A 9,370-nucleotide genomic window follows, 5' to 3' on the forward strand; every position below is an offset into this window, starting at 1 on the left:
AGGACCGTGTCTAAACAGTTTATGGAGCCAACAGCGGGTGTAAGCCACGTGGAGCGGCCAGTGAGTCCCAGCTTTCTTCTAAGCCTCTTGCGATATCTTTAAATAGCATTAATTTCCCTCAGACACAAGCTCACTGAATACAAAAAGGGATTTAATTTCCAGTGTTCACGTATTGTTTTTCACTGAGTCACATACCTTCCATCCAGAGGGATGTCTGGGTAGGAAAGGTCAAGTCTAGTCAAATGTCGATGGCTGTGGTTTACTCACCTGTAGAATCACAACACGCCTGGAAGAAAGAGTAAAGCGTGCAGAAGGTCGCCAGGTGAGCACCGGCAAAGATTCAGGCTTCTTCATCTGTATAAAAACTCATGCCAGAGCCTTACATTTTGACTTATGGCTAATCAGCCGTTTTGAAACTTGTGATTGCGAAGCACAGGAGAATCAGCAAAATAATGGCTGGATTTCAATAGAGAGTGTTTTAAAATTTTTATCATTACCCAGTGAATTCAATTGTAATGCCACTGTTATCTTTTAGAAAATGTGACTGGGAAATGATTTGCGTGTCCCAGGAGGCTGCAGGTACAATGACCTCAACCCTTAGGGCCAGTGTTATGAGCAGACAGAGGGCTTCCTTCTAACTAGACGTCAGTTTTCACTTTTCTGCTGAGACTGATAAATAATTTGAAGATCAGGCTTGGTGGCATCAGGTTCCTGAGCTGAAGAAAGAAACCCCAGGACCGAGTCATTGGTTAAACCCATTCACCAAATAGTGTCCCCCCCATATGGGAATCTACGGACTCCCGTGGTCACGCTAGAAGCTTAGAACAAGGAGGGGAGAAACGGGTCTGGAAACAATCATCCCAAACTCAGCCGCCTGGGACAGCTTTGCCCGTTGTGACTGCACAGCGAGGAATGTTCTCCACGGCGAGGTTGGGGCCGAATCGTGGGGCTGGGCCGTGGGTTCTGTTTGTCGGTTGCCTTAGAGGGACCTTCCTCTGAATGACCTGGAGCCTCTTCAGGGCCTCCCAGGATGGGCTGGTTGGGGGGCTGCATTTCTGCATTTCCCGGGGCTTTGCAGATACAACATATACGACCACGCGACCGAGCGTGTGCTGGACCCCTTAGCTGGGACCCTCCCAGCATCAGAACGGAGTGGGTCTCGCCGTTGAGTGGTGCTGCTTTCCGGAAAGTCAGCCCCCACTCCTGCAGGTGAGACACGTGTTGCTGTCTTTCAGAAATAGAGGGGTTTGTCCTCGGGGTCAGCCTGTCCTGGGAGCCCGGCCGAGTTCCCGGTCGGATGAGCGTCAGGGAGGCTGCCCGTCTGTGGGTACCACTAGCCAAGTGGGCTCCTCCTCTCCCACCGTTCTCGAAACCTCGGTCCTGAGACCTGGGACAGGAGGTCAGCAGAGGCCACGCGGTTGGTCAGAGCTGCAGGAGGGGGGACGATGCGGGCCGGGGGATGCCTGCACTGTCCCGGATGAGGGCCCCATAGCAGCCCCTCCCTATCTCCCGCCCGGAGAGCCCGCTGGACGCCCGCAGCCCTGTGGGGAGGGCAGTGGACGGGGACAGGGCAGCAGCGGGGTCACCTATGGGCCCACAGCAGCCTCGGGTCCCGTTGAGCGTGGCTTGGGCAGAGGGGCCCACGGTGACCTCAGCCCAGCGACAGGCCCAGAGCTCGGGGGGACCTGGCTAAGGGTCAGTGCCTCTTCCACCTCCCATCCAGTGTCCTCCTCTTGGTAGAACATCCTGGGGGTCTCCCGGCGATCCCCCCTCCCCTCACACCCGCCCCCAATCAACCAACAGCAAGTCGGCCAACTGGGCTCCAAGGGGGACCTGCCCGCTCTCCAGGCCCTCTCGCGCTGGAGTTCCAGGGCTCGGTCACTTCTTGCCTTGAGTCCTGCCCTCCCTGCGTCCACTCTGGTCTGCCTCCTGCCTGACTGCTGTCAGAGAGACCCCGAAAAATGTAACTCACATCATGCTGCTTCCCAGCTTGGGACCCTCAGCTGGCATTTCATTGATGGGTCAGCCTCACCTTCGCTTGCCCGCGTGCCATCCCCGTGGGACTGCGTGTGGCCTCTGCGGTCTGCTGTGAGCTGGGCCGGCACCTGCCTTCAGGTCGCCCACCAGCTCCTCACGGGGTGCTCGTCCCTTCGTTCAGACCTGAGACCTTTCCCCCGCCCACTACCCCTTCCCTCTGGCCACCCGCTCGGCTAGCGTCCCTCTCCCATCCACACCGCACAACATGCTTCCTCTGCATCGCAGGTAGCTGTTTTTGGTTCGTTTTTGACTGTGTCTTTGCTCCCTCCTTCCTGGCCTCGATGCCCCTCTGGGAGGGTGAAGAGGTCTTCTAGTTGGCCCGTCCCTCAACACGCCACCGTGTTGAGCACAGATGCCGGAGGCTCAGGGTGGGGTTGCCGAGATCCCAGATGGACCACGGGCCCACCATGAGCTGGGGAGTTAAACCGCCGATGTGGGAGCTGTGGTCGCCAGAGAGGAACTAGGGTGCCCAGTGGGTTGACCAGAAGCCCAGCATCAGCCTTGGCCCCTTCAGAGGCCTTGAGGGTGGAGGGTGCAGGGGGCAGCCGTGGGGCAGGAGGTGGGAATCTGGGGGCTCACAGGGCTGACGAGAGGAGCGACGGTCCCATGATGCGGTTCCCATCCTTGTCTCAGACTGGCCTTCCCGATGGACCAAGGCCACCACTTGAGGGGCTGGCCGCTTGGCCACGGAGTCCGGAAGGGAGCCTGAGAAGCCGGGAGTCGGGGCCTGGCAGGCACCTCACCCACCAGCCGGGGTTGTCAGCAGGCGAAATGGCAGAGTCTGTACTGTGAGAATCAATTGCCAGGGAGAGAAAACAGGAAAATTTCTTTTAAATGCCTCAAATCTCCTGGGTTGTGTTGTACAATGAAATGAATACATGAACTGCACAGAAAATAGATCTTTCAATTTCTCAGAATTGTTGTTTACTAAGAATAAAGCTCTAATCAACTGGGATTTTAGAACTTTGGCAGTTCAGATGAACTAAGGCTGAAGGTATTTTTCAAGTCTTACAGCTAAAAGTCAAAGAATTAAAAATCTGCAATATTATTTTCTAAATAATTTTATTGTTGTAGGTTCCATATTTATAGCATAAGCCACATTGGAAATAATATTGCTTTATTCCAAACTGTTTGTTATTCAACACATACATCTGTCTGTTTTTTTTTTTTTTTTTTTGGCTGTGTTGGGTCTTTGTTGCTGCATGTGAGCTTTCTCTAGTTGCGGCGAGCGGGGGCGACTCTTCCTTGCGGTGCACGGGCTTCTCATCGCGGTGGCTTCTCTTGTTAGGGAGCATGGGGTCTAGGAGCACGGGCTTCAGTAGCTGTGGCACGCGGACTCAGTAGTTGTGACTCACGGGCTCTAGAGCGCAGGCTCAGTAGTTGTGGCGCACGGGCTTAGTTGCTCCATGGCATGTGGGCTCTTTCCGGACCAGGGATTGAACCCGTGTACCCTGCATTGGCAGGTGGATTCTTAACCGCTGCGCCACCAGGGAAGTCCCCATCTGTCTTTTATATGGAATGCTTTTCTGATTTTTAGATGATAATTTACTGAAGAGAATGACCAATCTTCAGAAAGGGGCAGAATTTACACATAGTTTTCCATTAGCGTGAAAAGCCTACAAATAACAAATCTTAGGTTCTGTACCTCTCCTTTGAGCTTGGGAGTGACATAACAGTATTGTGAGAAAGTGTGTATCTTCATAATAACACCCCACAGGTCCCATCACAGATCTATTCCATGGAACACTTGCTGATTTGGGGCTGACAGGTTTTGCATAAAGAAGCAAACCAACAAATATTTTTCTGCTCTTCTGGTTGGTTCCAGAGCAAACTGAGGGTATAGGGTAGCTCATGGGATAGTTCACAGTTAAGACTCTGAGCTCCGATAAGAAAGTTCAAATATTCGTTTTCTCAACTTTTGAAATAATACTTTTCATAGCTCCTCTTTGTTATAAGACTGATAAAAATGTAGAGGGGCTTTCAAAAATTCATGAGAAACAAACTTTTCAGTTTTGGTTAATCACTGGATGGTCAAATTGCAGAAAACTGATGGGCCGAGTAAATAAAAGCTTCAATAGATGTTAAATGTCTGTAGTCTAAGGACATAAAGATCTAACACTCGTACGTAAATATTTTATCATTTCTAGTATAACTAATGTTAGGAAAAGCAATCATGACCTGAAACAGCTCAGAAATGACTGCTCTTAAAGGATCTGCCAGCTCTGAGTCTGGAAATTGGCTTCCTTGCACCTTCTACTGCAAGTCTAGTTTAATTGGGGAAAAGGACATTCACTTAAAAGGTAAGTTACAGTCTAAGTAGGCTCTGGAGATGCCAAGTTTCATGAAAATTCAGGGCTTAGAGGAGGGGGTGAGCAATACAGCTGCTGTCCTCGTGCAAGGCTGTTGCCATCTAATCTTAGATGAATCACAGGAGCCTTGGTTGCCCTGGTAACTTGGTAGCCATTCTGCTTGCCTGGAGGCTGAGTCAGGGAGTATTAACTCTCTTTAAAGTTTCTTAGAGACATGAAGCCAACAAATTATAAGGAGGATATTTCAGCTACTTCCAAGGCCACAAACACTGTATAACAGTGGCTTAAGGCCACCATCTTGTTTCGCCCCAGATTTTGTGGCCAGAAGCTGAGGCAGGGTTCAGCCAGATGGCTTGTCCCTGGTCTTTGAGGTGCTGGCTGGGGGTCCACTTCTGAGATGGTTCCTTCACTCACACGTCTGGTGCCTGATGGGCAGCTATGTCCTTCCCCACTCCGCGTGGTCTCAGGGCTTCACCCCATGGCTCCCAGCAGGGTAGCTGGACTGTTGACATGGTGACCCACCGGGTATTCCAAAAGAGAGAGAGTGGAGGCCTCCCTTACCTCTTACGTCTGCGTCTGGAAACCGGGGCCAAATCTGCCACATTCTGTCACGTGAAGCAGTCACAAGCCTTGTCCAGATTTAAGGAGAGGTGACAGAGGTCCCACACCCCAAAGCAGGGAGAGTGAATGCATTTATGTCCATCTTGAAATGGCCTCAGTGTTCTCTCTGGCCAGGAATTGCTTACATTTCTCCTACATGTGAAATATACTCATCTTCCCTCCCAAGATCCCTGCAAGTTTAATCTCATTACAACATCAGGTTCAGGCTCAAAGTCCAGGATTTCCTAAACTAAATCAGACCAACGGATAAGGATCCTTGGGCAGGATTCCATTAAAAGGGTTCCTTTTGATCTTAAAAGCTCTGAGCTAAGAAGACAAATTATCTTTCCCTCTTGCATCCAGTGTAAAATGGTGAGATGTACACAGGATAAAGTAGACATGCCTGCTCAAAAAATGGGACAGCAGAGAGCATGTGAAGTCACTGGTCCCCAGCAACCCAGATGTCCAACCAGGCACATGTTGCCAGTTACTTGACTGAGACCTTCCTGCCCTTGGTTCTGTCCTCTGAGACATCCTTCCTTTTCCATAAGAAATGGCAGATGTTTCTAGATCAGAAGACTTCTCTGCCTGCTTCCTGTGTGTGAAAATTGGGGGAAAGTCAAAGTCCTGTATTTGTCCTGTCTCTGCCTCTTTCAGTCTTAGAGGATATATTTTCTTTAAAAATCTTGTGGGATTCCTGTGTATCAGATTATGACATATTCTGTTTATACCACATCTCTTTCTGGAGCAGGCCCTTCCAGGACTGCACGTCAGGAGCTACGGGGCCAGGGTCATAAGACCCTTAGCTGCCTTCTAGTCAAGTTGAAAGGATTCTTAAGATTCTTGGAGATCTTAATATACATGTCTTGACATACTTCTAAGGTCTCAACAAAGGGTCTTACAACTACCCCTGGAGATCTTCATACTAAGGCCACCATTTAACTGTGCTCACCCTGGTTTGATGTTTTCCCTGAGGTCATTTCTTATTTTGAGAGTCTTTTGCAGACTGAAGAGGTTCCAGTCAAGAGGCAGTTTTATTTTTTGACTCAGCAGGTCCCAGTTTATGTTTCCTCTAATTCTGTCTGAAAACTAAATATTTCTTATTTATTTGTATTTTTATACCCTCATCTCTCTGTCTGTATCTTATCATATGTGTCTAGGAAATTCGTTGGTACTTTCAGCTTTCTGCCAGGAAATATCTGTCACCAAATCCACCAGCTCAGTAAGTGTATTTTCTCCTCTCTGTGCTGCCGTGGGATGCATTGCAGCTGGATTTTCTGCTGCTGTGTAGTGCAGGCTGCCTTCTCTCTAGCCCCCAAATGACGATCTTCTTACTGTCCTTCAAACCCTCATCCACCATCAGCTCAAGGCCCTTCCAGCCACTTGTCTGAAGTTTTTGGTATGGTGGGTCCCCACTCCCTGGACCAAATTCAGTTCCTGGAAGATATTACTGTGAAATAAATTATCTCCAAACTTCATACTTTGAAACAAACCATTTATTTGCTCAAGGTTTGTAGGTTCAGGAGTGCAGGAAGGGATTTTCTGAGTAGGTTTCACTGATCCATGCCAGGCTAGGTGGCTGCAGCAGGAGGGTCCACTTTTCACATGGATTTCTCTCTCACTTCTCAGGTACCTTGAAAGGGATGGCTGGGAGGCAGGCCCATCTGGGCCTCTCGTCCCCTCCGTTTGTCTAAAGGTCTGTCTAGATGATCTTTCCAGCAAGGGAGTCACACTTCTTCCACAGTTACCTTGGGCTCCAAGAGTGAGTTTTCCAAGAGACCAGAAGAGGAAGTTGCCATTCTTTTAAGACCTGGATTTGGAAAGTCACATCATTTCTCTGTGTTCTATTAGTCAGCAGTCACAGAGCTGGCCCAGGTCCAAGGGGAGGGGACATAGACCCCATTTCTCCGTGGAAGGCATGTCAAAGAAGGTGACCCCATCTTTCATCCGCCGGAGCTGGTGACCATCACTCCTGAATTCAAAAGCAGGATGCATAATTTGACAATACGTTTTTTGACTTGTGAATTTGTTCATACTGGATTTTTAGAAAGCTTCTTAGGTAAATATACAGTCAGTATTATAATCAACAATCCCAGGACTGTAGAGAAATTGTGAAGAGAACATCGTGAGTGTCCCAGCAACTCTGGAGTGTGTGGTTGGGTGTCGAGCACACTTTACAACTAGACAGTTTACATGGGGTTGGAGGTCTCTAAGAAACAAAGTGAAGACACTTCTTTGAGAATGGGAAGAGTATGTGCTTTTTACAAATTTTTTTTTTTCCAGAGATGGTGAGTTTTATTTTTTCTTGTCTGGATAGAGGTTTGATTTGCTCTCGAATGTTCCAGGGGGGAGAGAGACTAGGAGAAAGCACAGAATGCAGAGGTCTATTTGGTATAATCTTCTCCCTCATTTTCATCTCCACCATCAATGGTGAGAGCAGCATACTTCCTTGCAGAACTGAACTTAGAGGCTGGATTTTCTTCAGTTTTCTTTGGCTTGGGTGCAGATCTGGCATCTTGATCCTTTTTGCCATCTTTCCTATCTGACCTCTTCCAGTGGTCTTTGTTCCCTCCATTTCCTGGACCACGGCTGGAGTTCCCACTTTGGCCTTTTGGGACACTCACCCCATCTACTCTATTTTCATCTTTCCTTGCTGGTCCTTCCTCAGATGGTTGAGCTGTAACTACTTTCCCTCCGCCACTTGTAGGGGACTGCTGCTCTGTGTCTGAGCTCTGAGATTGAGCAGGAGGGTTAGAACTTTGCTTCACCCAAGCATTCTCCTTTGGTGGAGGGGCTGGCGTTACCTTTAGAGGCAGTTCAGGTTTGGGAGGCTTAGAAGTTAGAGACTGACAGTTTTCCTCTTTATTGGGTGTTTCATTTTCTAGAGACTTCTCACTCTTTCTCCTTCGTGCATGTCTGCCAGATGTGGCTGAGGTCCCAGTCCATGATGATTCACTTCCTGTTCTCGACCATTCCCGTTCCTGAGTTTCTTCACTTCGCCAGCTTGGATGTCTCTCCAGAGGCCGTTGTTCTAGCTTTGGCTCATCCAGCTGACGTTGCAGTTTCTCCTGTTCCTTCTGTAGTGGCTCTTCTACTTGTTCTCTAGCAGTTGTGCCAACAGGCTCTCCTCCTCCAAAGAGAGAGGCTGCTCGACTAGACTGGGACATGCTAGCAGAGGAATCATCTTCCTTAGGAGTACCCCGAGGCTTTAGGTTCAGTGTGGGTCTTTGTGGGGACATCTGTCATCATGCCTACAGTCATCCCAAAAGTATGCATCTCTGGAGCTCCATGACTGGTCATCTCGTCTGTCATACCTGTCTTTATAGCGGCCTTCACCTCCTCTGTAGACGTCACCCTATGGTACTCACTACCAAAAGCTCTTCTGCCACTGCCCATCCTGGCATCGCAGCCTCTATTGTAATCTCTGCTGCCTCAGTGATCATAGCAATCTTGGCTCCATATCGATCCATGTCCTGGCGTGGGCCATCACGGTAACTGTCCCGATACCCATCACGATATCGGTCTGAATCATAACGGTCTCGATACTTGTCTCTAAGCCTTCATCACCTCTTCTAGGTGGGTAGCCATCAAAGCTGCAGCACGACGGGCCTCCAATCTGTATCTGTTTTTTCAGAATCCTGATTTCTATCTCGGCCGAAAGAACGATCATCCCTGTCTTTACCCTGTGCTTGATCAGCAACGTCCACTCGAATTCTCCTGTTACCTAGAAACTCTTCACTGAGGCTCAGGGCACTGAGTAAGGAATCCAGGCCCTCAAATTCAGCATAACCAAAACTTTTCAACCTCTCAGGATTGCTGGGTTCACCCAGTAAACACACTGCACTGATGTTTAATCCTCTAAAGAATTCCTTAATGGAGTCTTCTGTCACATCATAGGACAGGTTCCCTAGAAAAGCAGTGTAGGGTGGCAATTTGGGAAGACAGCTCCAGTCGATATTGGGTTCCCAAGCAGCCCGTGGAGCAGTGGGCAGGATGGAACGGTCAACTGGAAGTGCCCTACACACGTCACCATCATTGCTATGCCAGTGGTTGAAACATGTCCTTCTAGGTCGTCTGTTTCATCAGCTCAGCTGTCTGGTTTGGGGACATAGGTGCTTCCTCCAGCATTCCCTCCATCCTCAACCAGAAAGTCTGTCAGGGAGACAATCTTCCCCTTCTTATTCTTCTTTTTTGCTGAGGCCGCCATTTGGGAGAGGGAGAGAGAACTCAAAGGCACAAATATTTTCATTGGAAACTCAGGTTTTAATTTATGCCAACGATGAGCTCAGTGGTTTGTGATTGGTCCATCCATCACCTGGTTCAAATAGCATCCATCTCCATTGACTGGCATTCTCAGCATTCGTGTTTACCCACTAGAATATTTCCTAGTTTCATTCGCATGTGGTCTCTGAGCAGGAAATTCC

At 49.0% G+C, this 9,370-nt stretch overlaps 1 pseudogene; it reads right to left on the reverse strand.

Moving 5' to 3' along the window:
- Window positions 1-7,330: 7,330 nt before the first annotated feature.
- On the reverse strand, window positions 7,331-9,153 carry LOC118893204 (annotated as a pseudogene).
- Window positions 9,154-9,370: the final 217 nt, after the last annotated feature.

This window comes from Balaenoptera musculus, chromosome 3 (assembly GCF_009873245.2).
Source record: "Balaenoptera musculus isolate JJ_BM4_2016_0621 chromosome 3, mBalMus1.pri.v3, whole genome shotgun sequence".
Classification (NCBI taxonomy): Eukaryota; Metazoa; Chordata; class Mammalia; order Artiodactyla; family Balaenopteridae; genus Balaenoptera; species Balaenoptera musculus.